The 14584-nt window shown below is 35.6% G+C and overlaps 1 protein-coding gene across 1 annotated transcript in view; it reads left to right on the top strand.

Moving 5' to 3' along the window:
- The first annotated feature begins 303 nt into the window (after positions 1-303).
- The window catches only part of arhgdia (Rho GDP dissociation inhibitor (GDI) alpha), a 34013-nt gene continuing 19732 nt past the window's right edge, over positions 304-14584 (top strand). Inside the window, exon 1 of the mRNA XM_052138658.1 lies at positions 304-457. The gene's annotated coding sequence lies outside the window, so the exon portion shown is untranslated. The remainder of the gene's footprint in view (positions 458-14584) is intronic.

A 14584-nucleotide genomic window follows, 5' to 3' on the forward strand; every position in this document is an offset into this window, starting at 1 on the left:
CTAAAAGGGCAAGCTGCTCCAATTGACTCTTTTGCAGCATTGTATTGAGACCGGTGTAATTTCTTAGAACACCTATATTAGTAAACAAAATAAATGTAATTGCTTATATCAACTACAAATATTCGCTTTTATTTACTCTCAATTGAATCTTCACGGCAGGCATTCCAATCGAGCGACATGTTTTGCTTCTGAATAACTCAATTTCACAAGATGAATATGACTTAAAAAACGCGGGTATACTTTTTTTCGTCACGAACTCGCCGATTTGTCGAAGCGGCTTTTCGTCTCTGCGCATGCACATGAAAGAATCTGGTGTGACGTGCTCGTGCTCGACGCGTTTCCACCGTATTCCCGGAAACGTGTCGCTCTCTGGCATCGTCGCCGCTCCCTCATCGCGCCATTGAAAAGTCAGGGACGCTCACTCTAACCTATTGACTCCAGTACCCGCAGGTCCACGGTAAGTTTTCACTACACAAACATCTCGAAAATCTCACATTCCGCATACAGAAAATATCCAGCGGCGTCTGCGCGTGCAATGACGTTTTTTTCCGGCTACTTTGGCATCTTTCTTAGCTCGGGAGCTACAGCAGGTTGACACAAGACAGCAAGTTGATACATGCATTTCCTCCCTGCGCCGATTGCTATATTTACGGCCCCCTTATTAACCCGATTTATGGAAAGAATAAAAAAAAAAACTTAAATATCTGATTTAATGGTTCTTACTGCTGAGTATTGTTTTCACGGACACATGCGCATCACATCCTGCCACACCAGTCTTGTATGAATTGATTATCAGGCGTTGTCTGATGCAGCTCAACATCAAAGTTAATGATCACTTCTAAATGTGAGATTTTGCCACTTTGTAATACTTTCTATTTAGAGTCAATTTGGGATTGAGCCATGGGGTTTTGTTTCCACTAATCGATTTGACAGGACGTTTTTTTATCTCGTTCATGGGGTGGGGTGTACACACTTCCCCCGTTTTGAAATCCTTTCAAAGCCACCGTGCAATTTCACCCCTAAACCATTGAACTGATATAAAATATATGCGATATCCCCCTGAAATACTCTGTGAATGTAGATCGAATGGATACATTTTCTGAACGTGGATCTCCTGTAGATGAGACATTTTAGCAACCGATTGTATTATTGAACGCATTAATGATTTCTGGGTGTAATAAAAAAAAATCTAGAGTTTATTGAACTTTTTATAAACTTCCTGGTGCTGGAAATGATGGTCGATTAGCAGCATTAGCTTGCTAGCATAAGGATCAATTCAACTTTGCATAAAATAAACCATTTCTTTCTCTCTCTCTCTCGTGCACCTGTTTTCAGCCGTAATCTCCGATTCATTGTTTTGCGTTGGTTGTAAAACAGATTAATGATAGTAGGATGATACAGATTGTTTGTGTGTGAGAACACTGGAACACCTATCCAAATATATATATATTATATATATAATTCAATTGTCTATCTGAATCTGACGCTGAGTTTAACGTTTGCCTAGGCACAGACTGAATGTTTGGACGTATTTACATAACCATTTAATGTGTTTCGGATATGGTCGTATTTTCAAAAAGTCTCCACACTTGATTCGCAAAACGACCTCGCTGCTGAAAACACATAAATAGTCAAGGTTCCCTTTGCTTCCTGTGTAGTGCGAGACGGCGAATGGCGCGCTGTAGTTTCTAGTTCCTTCTTTCCGGAGCGAATTTACGATTCGTACTATGGTGACGTAAGTTCTCATGAATATTAATGATGCAACTTGACGTCCTCTCAGTATTTCCAACTGATTGGCTGAAAGGCAGACAAGGTTAACGAATAAGCGAATTCTACTAAGACGAAGGACTGTCTCTTGAATATTAATTAGGACATGTGACTGTACGCTCCCGTTTGGTTTCAAAGATATAACCATATTAATATTCATGAAGACCTCGCCGTAGTAAGATTGGTAACATCAGGGCGGTGTCTGAATGGCCTTCGCAGTTTTTAAACTTTGTACTTTGTTAAGAGTGTTGAGAACATCTATTCGGATAGTGAAACAGTTGAGAGTATTTGTCTCAAAGGTTAAATTCAATGACGTTCTCACCTTTTTCACCTCTCATGAGTTTGTGTATTTTATATAAAGGAATGAGTCCCTTATTAAATAAAGGATAGAATGCTATTAATGTTACGCAATTGTTGCCAAGATAATGGTATGACAAATAATAATGGTTCATTATTGGTACAATAATATTAATTGCACAACTCTAAAATCAAGCCCATTTATTATCAATGATAAGTAATGGTGTAATTTTAATTCAATTCTTATATAAAGGTTATTTATTTGAACCATTTTTAAGTCCGGATCGACCTAAATATACAAAAAAGATTACATTAAAAAACATTTAATTCCACTAAACTTAAATGTAAATAGAAGTAGCCACACACACTCACAAAAAGACTGAAGTTGTCCAACAAACAGCATTTTGTTCTTTTTTTCATTGGGATAGAAATGACTGCCATGTGAAATACTGCAGTGATGTGTTTCTTGAGGTCGTGACCAAGAAGACGTTAAAAAATGAAGCCGTAGGGAAGTGACTTCTATATACTTGACCACAATTACATTTTTCTTCTCTTTTAGCGGAGACTAAGGTAAAGGCAGGTGGCAAATGAATGTCACGTATCTTAATGCATTTGCCAGATATAACAGTTCAAGAACTTTTATGCATGTGACTTTTTTACCATTTATATCAATAATTTGTCTGCCTCTTTATAAACATTTCATTGTTTTGCATGTTGTTGTTTTTTTTTTTTAGAAGTGCATATATCAGGATATGTAAATTAGGAAAGGAAAAATTATCTTAAGCATGTTTAGGTCATGTCATTGTAGAGTCTTAGAGACAGATATCAAAGAGATCCTGCTTAAAGTTCATTTTTAGATATGGCCATCACAGTGGAGATGGGTCACTGATATTCCCACCTTTTGTAAGGGCTCCCAATGGCTTTTATGGACCCCAGATGGGGAGGATGTTGGGCAGCAGGGATGTCAAAATTACCAGCGCTGTGGTACCAAGTCGATACTAAAATAGAAAAGTGTTTCTGCTGTAGTACAGAGTATTCGATAACTACGCACTGTATGACTTGGAGTGGTGGTGGCGTAGTGGCTAAAGCACAGGGCTGTTAATCTGAAGGTCACTGGTTCGAACCCCACGGCCACCACCATTGTGTCCTTGAGCAAGGCACTTAACTCCAGGTTGTTCTGGGGGGATTGTCCCTGTAATAATTGCACTGTAAGTCGCTTTGGATAAAAGCGTCTGCCAAATGCATAAATGTAAATGTATGACTTAACACAAGGCTTTAAATGGCTCCCTCACAAATTTGCCATATTTATGAAAAAATTAATGAATTTTTAATAATAGTTCATTAATGAAAAAAATAATGAACTATTATTCTAATTAACATCGTCTTAGGTCCTAGTGTGACTATTAAACTGCAAAAGGATGTGATTTAATTAAACACATTTACTGTAAAGTGTGCAGCACATGCAGACAGTTTAAGCCGCTCCTATGTTAAATTTGACATTTTACGTATTAATAATCACACTGAGCCATTTAAAAAGCTTATCTGGAGATGTGAAGCTACCATCAAATAGCTCACAAACTGAAAAACCTTCATGTTAAAATAAAAGCTCAATTCAACTTGTGACAGAAATATGATATAGTTTTACTGTATAGTAAAATTTAATATTCACTGAAATGCATATTGACCATAAACATAATGTTTAATATCTCACAAGCAAGAGTGTTGTGCTAAATAAAAGTTTTAGCAATATTTTCAGTTATACTGTGATGCTCTGTTTGACAAAAAAATAAGACCATTGTTGTGTTTTGGTTATGCTGTTAGGATCTTTACAGAAGCACTTTATTTGTGATAGGGATGTTAATGATAAATCGAAAATCGATTCATTGTTGTAATAATTTGATTAAGCTTATTAATCGCCGCTTAATTTATTTCATGACAAATGTGTTCAATAATCATGACAGCAGACATTTATAAGGCTGTCTATACAGTCATCAGTGGCTAGAGGGCGCTTGACGCTGCATGTCATACGTCTTCTCCGGTTCACGAAAGAAGAGCCGCGCCTACGCATAGATCAGAGATGAAGCGGGCTCAATGTAAACGGTGTTGGAGCGTTTCTCTATAAATGAACATTTGTTTTCTGCACACACCGTGATAGTGTGTTAAAGTACAACATGATGACAAGCACGGATGATCTCCTTGTTTTCTTCCAACCTACAATTACGTCAGCGATCGCCGGGAAAGCACATTCAGCTGACATCTCACCATCATCGGACAAGCGGTTTGTTATGTACTGTGTTTGCGAAGCGTGTTATTTCATTTAATTTCCAGTGAAAAAATACATTCAAAGGTCCGAAATATTCCACGATCCAGTTTGTGAAGTTTTAATAAACTCAAACATGTATACTAGATATATCTTCAGTTATTTTTAACAGTAATTTACTACAGTAATTAAACAATTCACAAATGTGTACTAAACGCAGCCTAAATGTATTAAATACACTGAACTAAGAATATTTTAAAAGGAAAATGCCAATACTTGCATTTCTGAAATGTATTAATTTATATTATATACAAACAGCATGCTACAAGCGCATATTATTTGGAGTCCTACACATGCGTTTTGCGATATTAACGTTAACGATTAATTAATCATTAATTTCCACGATGATCAATTATGAAAATGTCTGAAAATTAACCCCTAATTTGAGAAAAAAATGCATTAGTATGTTGAAATGCAATTTTCATTTTATTAAAATTAAGAGTTTAATTAAACTTCAAAACATGGAATTCAGGAAAAAATAAAAGTGGAAAATACAAGATTTTGGAGATAAAAAATGATTTGCTTTAATTGATTATGTACATTGATATTAAAGTAGTTAAATTGTGTTCAATCAATTTCGCTGTGTGATAAATTCGTATCGAGAATCATCAAATTTGACTGGTATTGACTACAGAAATGTTGGTATCGTGAACACTACTGGGCTGTGTTGCCTGATGTTTGTGGAAATTAATCAAACATCCCAAATCTAATCTGCGTGTGAGTGTTGAGCTATGATTTGTGTTCTGAAACATTTAAAATGCAACAATGTCTGAAATTGAAAATAATTTTTTGCATTTTTCAAAAACAGTAAATCGGCATTAACAACAAATGCTGTTGATCGAGCGTAACTTGTATTCGACCGGGAACATTTCTTTTAGAGGTAGACCGATATATCAGTTTTACCGATTAATTTGTGCTTAATCTGTTGCTTTTTGGAACTATCGTTTATCGGCAAAAATCTATGCTGATAGTTGAATTTTGTTTTTGTTTTTCATTTGGCATTTCAAAATAAGAGTCCATGGTGTGTTTTGGGCTTGTTTATAGTTAAAAGTCCTGCATTATGCGCCAAATCGTCTAGTTATTATTGGGATTTTGGTTGGACAAAAAACTGCATTTGTTTTTTTCTTTTTTTTTTCCTGTTTTGCCTGCCATATTAAAAAAAATATATATATATTTTTTAACATTCTATAAATAATTTGTAAAATGTATCGACTGATTAATCGATTATAGGACTTTCCCACCACATTAGTTATTGATACTGGCAAAATCCACTATGTCGACCTCTAATATCTTTTAAGGTAATGTACATTGAAGTATCTCGAAGAGAGCTGGAACAGGAAGTTGAAGAAACAGTAAACATAAGGAATGCGAAGAAACAGTTAATGTAAGGAATGCAAAGACACATACACATCCACTTTATGGTGACGTGTTTGTAGTTAAAAATGGTTTGGTTTTGTTTTCCAACCCCCACCACCACTTCAGTTTTTGAGCTATCATGTTTATAACAAGAGCCAGAGCTGAGAGGGGGCTTTCTTGAAGTGTATACGATCTGTTCCTGTTCTCCTTTGTCACCTCTTTAATAGTTTCTTTTTCTATCTTCGTGGATCTCTTGTCTTGAAACTATGGACACATACTGTTGAATTTTGGCTCTGGTTGGAAATTGAGAATCGGTACTTATTCAGAACCTGTTCAAGTAAATCAAAATACTGGAACCAAATAATGTCCTTGAAATCTGCTTCTAAAATGAGCTGAGAGAAATCCTGACAGCTGTGTCATTATTGAATCAACAGTGACACGATTCAAAAGAAAATTTTGACTTTGTTTGAGTTGAATGTGAAGTTCTGGCTGCTGTTAAATAATGCAAGAACAATAAATAGACAAACTGTACCTGAGTTGTTATTGGAATTGTTGTGAACCCATATTGTTGGACATTAATAACTTGCGCATCACTATTCATTAGATTTATTTAGTAGGCGATATGACCAAAATCTTATATCAAGATACGAGTAATTGTATATAACGGTAACGATATATTTAACAATATAGTAATTTGGTTTTTTGAAAAAACAATACAGATTGGTTATAGTGCTGCCTATGTTTTTAATAATCCAGTCAGTGAATTAAATACTTCCAAATACTTCCTCTTATATAAGTTTCTCTTTTATTGGAACTTGACAGTTTAAAAAGAAAAGGGGGGGGGGGGGGAACATGGTTTTAAATCATTCGTACCATAATGCATTTCTGTCTATGTTGTAGACCATTATTTGTATTATTATAAACTTTACTCAAGATCTTTCTAAAGCAATGCAACAAAGAAAATAATGCACAAGTAAAAATTCATAATTTTGTGTAAGAAGTTGGATTTTTTTATCTTCTGCATAGTTTTCTTTTTTGCATTTCATTAAATATAAAAACTTGCAAAATAACTGAAATATTAAGGAGCCAAATGGCTGTTTTTAGTCACCAAATCACAGAATTTCTTGATTTAGGATGTCAGCTGATAACTCATTAATCAAATGTTTAATAAACCGTATACATAGTTGAGAAGATAAGTTTGCATTTCCTTTTGTCTCATAAGTTTTCACACCCCTTTCATAATTTATACAAATATAAGAGGTAAAATGTTTTTATTTAGTACTGCTCTTCAGAATCTACATTACAGATATTTACATAAAGTATAGGATGCGTATAGTAGTGTGTTTTCTTCTTGAGCATCAATTAATTTTTTCACCTTGTGTAATAGCTGTGTACAAGTCCCTCAATTGTTCTAAGTGGCAAAAGCTTGATTTTTTATATATATATATATATATATATTTTTTTTAATTGTTTTAAAATATTGCCCTAGTCTTTTTTTACGGTTGGTGTATGGCCCCAGACACAGAGTCTACAAGAGTGCAAATTGAATGAAATCCCAGATGCAGTTTATTGTGCTAACCCAATCGCAATCAATAATTACTAGAAGAACAAAAATGGTACACAATACGGGACATTTAGTTTATAAAGAAGCCCAAAATACTCATGTGACTCTTATTTTGAAACGTCTGCTCTCCCAGCTGTAAGCTCACTAATGGCTGATTCGCTGAGAAAGTAATCTGATTCAAACTGCTAACCTGAGCACCTGAGTTCAAACCCTCAGTTATTTTCGGGTGATTCATGAAAAAGACCCGATTAAAAGGTAATTTTTTCACGACTCTCGCACGTTGGGTTTGTTGTTGTGGTCTGTGCAGCTAGCTCGTCATCACGAGGAGACACACTGGTGGTGCGCACTCTAAAGATGTATTCATTAAAGATGATATCTGATGAAACCGCATGAATGCACACAACCCGACTGTTGCCAGTGGTTACTAGATTTCAAATTATTGTCGCAATCAATAATTTTTTTGGTCACAGTTGCAACCGTTTTAGTCGCCGTCTGGAGCTCTGAGATGAGAATTACATGAAACGCTTGTAGTTTTAGTAATGAGAATTATATGTAGTGCCAAATGCGAGATTAATGTTATTGAATTTGCTTCAGCGGCTACTGATATTTTGTTTATGTACTAAAAACCCTGTACGTGTTTCTTAAATTCAGTCTCACGCAAAGCCCTGCCCATTGACTGATAAGCCCATGCTGCAGACATGTACATTTACATGAGCAAAATCTCTATCGATAGACACTTCATATCATCACCACGATATATATCGTCATATTACTCTACTCTGAATGATGTATAAGTATTTTGCTTTCCACACTCGCTCCTTGTTTGTCATCAGTAGAACCAACTCTGAACTGAAAATCAGTATTGCCGACAGCAATAATGACTATACTGCTGAGCTCACTGTGATGCAGTGGATGGTGCTGATTGTGAAGTAAGTATGGCTGTTGCTCGGGAAGTCTCATCACAATCTGGGCATTTCCCCCTCAGAGATGCTAATGGAACTGCAGCCACCTGGCCAGAACACCACTGGCCTCCCTTTACTCTAATGTCCTCTGCTGCTCAGCGCTCTACATTCCTCGGTGCCTGCTTTTAAATCTTTTGAACATAACCATAAATCAGTGTCATTATATAACACTTCCTTGAGACAACCGACTTACTAGTTGATTTAAAAAGTATATGTAGATTTGCACATCCCTAAAACCTGTTATAACTCCCAACCATTTGTTGGAGGTAAACATTTGGCATGCGGGCAAGTGCTAACTTGTGCTTAAAATACTATCAATTGGACAAGTCAACAAATATGGCCACCAATAGCGAGTCAAGTTTCAGCAGCGTATAACTTAAATAGTGAAAGGCTGATCATTAGGAATTTTGGCGTATCTTTGGAGGGTTTCAAGGTGAGGGTGTGCTCCAAACGTTCTAAAAATCAGCCACAAGGTGGCGCTATAATAAGCTAATTTACATTTTTGCTTAGAACGTTGGAACCTTAAGGGCTAGACTATAAATTAGTATTTTCTATCAATTAATCAGGTGTCCACAAATCAAATGGCCATGTAGATTTTGATTTCCACCTGAAATTGTTTCAAGCACTTAATTCTATTTATAACCTACTTTTCCAAACTTGTCTTAGGGCGTTTGTCTGATTTGCATGCCATTTGGTATGTATCGTCTAAAGAAGTTTGTCTGATTTGCATGACATATGGTATTTATCGTCTAGAGATTCTACTGACCAAAAAATTATCAAAAGACTTGTAATAAATGTAATCTTTTGATATATGAGCCAATACATTTTCCGGCATGGCCCATAGTGACTTATTGACCTGCATCTTGTGAGCACAATGTTTAAACTTAAGAAACCTTGGTATACATAGAACAGGACACTCTGAAGAAAAATGCTAGATTTTTCTCCCAGACATAAGGCATCTGCCGCTGAACGCTTGCAAACATGATGTACGTCAGAGCGTTTTGTTGGCACGCTCTAAACCAAAGAAGCAATTTATGACATTTTTATTTTGTCAATTTCCCAAGAAGTGTCGATTTTGTTCTCTTAAAAACTATTTGCGAATAAAGCAGCCTTTCCATCCCATGTGTTTGTGATATTCGGATTTTTTGCGTAAAGCAAATGAATGGAAAGTGACTAGATGCTGTTCCAACCATTAGGGTACATCATGTTTTGAAAAAGAGAAGGATTCAAGAATAGATTTTCCAGGCAAAGGATGGGAACCATTTCCAAGGAAAAGCCAACTGGAAAAGAAGGGAATGTTTACAACAGAAGTATTCCCTGACTTCCAGGGAGTCATAGACATAAACAAAGTTCCTCTACTTTACCAGTGTGATCTAGACTTAGTCTTACGTCAAGGTCAAACTGAACGGATTTACCTTGCTTTTATATTACAACCTCTTTAAAAGACCTCTCTGTGAAAAATTGTGTTTAGAGAGCTATGTTTACGTACATTTGTGATGATTTTAATGGTACCGCCCAATAACATTATCATTCAATGAAGTCTAAAGCCCTGAGGTGTTGTGGTATGTGTTCAAAGTGTTCCCATACTGACTCATCCACTTTGTTTGGCCGGATCCCAAGAAGACTAAACTTAATTACAGAGTAAAAGTGCTTTAGTAATGCACTATTACCCACAATTCCTGCTTTTTGCTGAACTACAACAGTCACGCATGACCCCATGATTGAAAGCCAATTGTTCTTGCACAGTGTGGCTGTTCAATCTAGCTTCAACTCAACTTAAGATGGACGTTAAAGGGATGGCTTACCCAAAAATCCTTCACGGACTGTACAGTGCACAATGTCATCGGACCTATCCAGGTAGATGACCGTATACATTTGCAAAGCCCAATGGTCCGTCTGGCAGTGTCTGTCATTATATTGTCTACCTTGCCAGGCCATTTCACATGTTTCAAATCAAGAACACATCATAGATTGATCTTCATTGGGAAATGCATTCTTTTAACTCCGTTTAACTGGAATTTAAAGCACAGTTCATGCACATGGCTTTTGGAAATTTAAATTATGAGCTGAAAAATCCTCGCTTTCATTTAACGCATTCTCTCCATAGAATGCAGTTGAAGTTTTGCAAAAGCTGTTCATCCATTATCGTCCATCCATCTTTTACTTTTTATAGATCAAAAATTGTGTATCATGAGTGATCCTGCCCTGCGCTCTCCTGTCTGTGGAGCACAAATATCTCTAAGCCTGCTGGACTCGCACGCACTTAAGTGCTCTAGATATATTGTGCGAGACACGAACATGAAACCCGGATGCGTGTGTCAGATGCAGGGATCAAGACTAAAAAAATTACTTGGGAGCCATTGGCTTATGGATTTTATTAATTTTAGTTGCATAAAATTGATAAACTCAGCACCTGGACAGTGCTTATTTCGCCATCGAAATGTAAAAAAAAAAAAAAAGTCAGCGCTAACAAAGACTAGGTGAAAAAACTTACCATGACACTAATTAAACTATTTTATTTTAAACATCTGGCATCGGAAAATTAATCCACTTTAACAACGGGGTAATTATCGCAATCAAACACAATCAGCTATATCCACAACATAAGCATAATATTACACCTTACGTTTTTTATAGACAACGAAGCAAATTAATAGTTGCGTGCTATTCAGAATTGTGAATGAGCTGTTTCTGTAAAAAATGTGCTACACGTGATCTAATATCCTAAATTATAAAATGTGGAAAAATTTATAACAGATCCTAAAGCGTGAAGTAACAATACCAAAAAATGTTATAAAATTCTAATAATTATTGCCTTCATAACGAGTACTTCTAGTTAATATTTCAAAAAATGTGCTAGAATTACTGTAAGCTATACTTGCGTATGCTAGAATTTCAGAAGCTTCACATGTTGCATTTTGTTTATTTTATGTTTGATACATTAATTTTGTTTAAACACATTTATTTTATACAATTTATTATAATACAATGGTGTTTAAAGTAAATAAAAACAACATTATAATATAAACAAAGCATGTGTGGATAAAACACAGGATTGATATTTGTTGATAACAATGCCAAAACAAATGTTCATTGCTGTTTTGTATTTTGTGTGACAACCTTTTTTGCTATAGGATGGCCTGTTGTGATTTATTAAATAATCGCTTAAACACAGTTATTTAATCTAACCGTGGTTATTTGAGATAACCGCGATTATAGTGCACTTTAAATTAAAATAAAATGTAACTGTCTAATAAGGGAATGAATGGCGTGTTTTTGTGTGTCTCATTTAACTGAACTTCGAACATCTTAACTAGATGTAGACCGATATATCGGTTTTACCGATTAATCGGCACCGATTGGATCTATCGGAAAAAATAGTTGCAGATATTTTATATTCATTTTCCCCCCTATTTAATTCTTTATCGATAAACCTAATCTGGTAAAATATATACATACTAGGGCTGCATGGTATACCGGTGCTACGGTAGTATCACAATAAAATCTTAAAGCTTCAAAATACTGGCGATGCCACAGTATTTTTTATACAGTAGTACCGTAAGTTATGTTGTATGTGCGGTAGTAAATTGTTTTGCTAAAACTTTCATTTGAATCAGACCTTTAAAGTAGTCGTTTCGAGTGGCGTCCCCTTCACGCAGGGCGCAAAATGCTGTTTAGAATTTGCTCCTTACAAGGTATAGTTTATTTTTCAATGTGTGGTTTTTCCATGCTTCAAAAACACATCCCTGAATCCCAGCGTGTTTATTTGGTGGTCGGTTCTCCTTATGGATAATATTGATTTAAATAAAACTTTGGAGAGTGAGAAGCTTTTTAAAAAGCACAATTAACGTAGTGAGATTTGGAATTATTTTGCCTACAAAAACTTCAAGGGGGAAACACCAGAAACCTTATTAAACAAGTCGGACACATCCCACTGCTTCTGTGGAATGCATACAGTTTAGTGCCAATTCATTTAACGTAAATGCTTTATCTTTTACAGATTCATATTAATTTCATGTTTAATTTGGATTGTAAATGTTGCTAAATGTATAATATAGAGTGAATATGGGTAAAGTGATGGGACATTCATATGTATTTCATTAAATGATTTATAAGTCATTACATGTATTGACTTTCTTCTGCTGAACACAAATTAAGGTTTTTAGAAGAATAGTTGAGCTCTGTAGGTCCATTTTAATGCAAGTGAATGGTGACCAGATCTGTGAAGCTCCAAATAGCACAAAGGCAGCATACAAGTAATCCATAAGACTCCAGTGATTAAATCCATGTGTTCAAAAGTGATATAATGGGTGTGGGTGAGAAACAGATCAGTATTTGAGTCCTTTTTTACTATAAACTTTGACTTCAGAAGTCTCCTTGGCAATCTTGATTTCAAGCCATTTTTCCCAGTGCCATTTAGCACTCTGAACTGTACTAGTAAGTGTAATCGAGCTTGAAATCATGATTATTCCTGTAGACTGCAATTGCAAGATGTACATTTTGGTCTGTTCTCAACCAAATCAGATTAGATCACTTCAGAAGGCATGGATTAAACCCCTTATGGATTACTTTTATGTGCATTTTGGAGCTTCAAGGATTTGGGCTCTGTTGACTGTGATTCTAATAAAATTAATTTGTGTTATGCTGAAGAAAGTCAGTCATACACATCTGGGATGGCATGAGGGTGAAAAAATGAGAATTTTCATTTTTGGGTGAACTGTCCCTTTATATTTTTGATGTTTTAAAATGATGATTTTACTTTGAGATGTGTGGCAGAACTCATTTCATGATCACTGGTGGGAAAAGTAATGTAAAGAAAATAACACAAATTTGAGGTCAGTCTTGTTAAGGTTATAAAAAAAGTAAAAGTTAAATTATGATGTAAAACCTATTTAAATAAAAAAAAAAAGAAAAATACTTTAGATGTTTTCTACAGAATAATTTTTCCTCTGTCCCACTTTACCAGTACTGCTTAAAAACAAATCTGGGATTTGGTCAAAAGAGGGTCTTCAAAGGTTCTATTTACCAGTATCGATTGAAGCCTTCTTCATTTTTGCTTGTGATGAAGACATCCTAAGTGTTCTTCAAAGGTATAATGTTAGATCATGAGTCGTTAGGACCATAATTCAAAGTGTCCCTCTTTGTCCATATTTGCCATATAATATCTAAAACTAAAATTTATTTGAGAATTTTTATTTTAGTTAGTTTTGGAGTTATGAAAAATTATTTCAGTTTTTCCCCAATAATTTCAGTTTTATTTTTGTTTTAGTTAACGTAAATGATTACTCAGGCATAGGAAGGTGTCCTGTGTAAGTCCATATGAATTTCCCATGACAGGCCCATCTCTCTCCTTGTCACCTGTGTGACTGACTGAGCACCAGTGGGCGGAGCCAAGGGTGCATTGATGGAAAAATAGGCATTGCACATGCAGATCTATTTGTCCTTGTGACGTCACAAATTCCAAAGTTTTTGATTTTCAAATGCCATTTTCAGCACCTTCTCCAGATGGTCAAAGTATACTTTGGCTTTCCGCCTGCCGGTTCGTCTCGACTAGTGATTCACTGAAATGACATTTCTTGGCCCCAAGTGTAAATAAGTTTGTCCATGTGCTGTTTATAGCCAATATTCAGAGTCATAATCTCTACTGTGCTCCGTATAACTCAGGATATCTGAATCTCTTGAGTATGCAGATTAGTTTTGTCCGAAAAATCCTCTTTATCTGCACAGTTTGGCATCTCACTGCTCTTACCAACATTTCTTCTCCTTAATTGGCTCTAATCCTGATTTAATAATCTTATTGGGGTTATTGTTGCTCAGTAACGGGCCTAATCTCAGGCTTTGTGACCCTTATGTTAACATGTTAGTCAGTATTCCTTAGTGATATTAGCACTGGATAATCCCCAATTAGAGTGAGTTTACAAAGTGAGCAGGACAAAACCGAAGGAAAAAGCGAGTGGTGCAAATGTCGTTCAAGTCATCTTCGTAGTCAAGTGCACAAACTGGCTGTGACTGCACGCTCTGCCTTGTTTTGAATTTGATTGAATACTGCGCCATTATAAACTGAATACCACCTACCTTTTTTCTTACATAAAGAATAAAAACAAAATATCTTTTTCACCGTACTGCAATGACATTCATACATTTTAAGTGTGGCTGAAGTGTCCAAATACCTCCGTTGGGGCCACTTTACATACTACCATACTAGTTATACACTAATGAAATGGTGGTGGTAGTAGTAGTAGTATGACATTACGAACATGGCATTTGTTACAACAATGTTTAATGGCTAGGCCATTACGCTCAGTTTTGTGAATGTAC

Source organism: Xyrauchen texanus, chromosome 12 (genome assembly GCF_025860055.1).
Source record: "Xyrauchen texanus isolate HMW12.3.18 chromosome 12, RBS_HiC_50CHRs, whole genome shotgun sequence".
NCBI classification, from domain to species: domain Eukaryota; kingdom Metazoa; phylum Chordata; class Actinopteri; order Cypriniformes; family Catostomidae; genus Xyrauchen; species Xyrauchen texanus.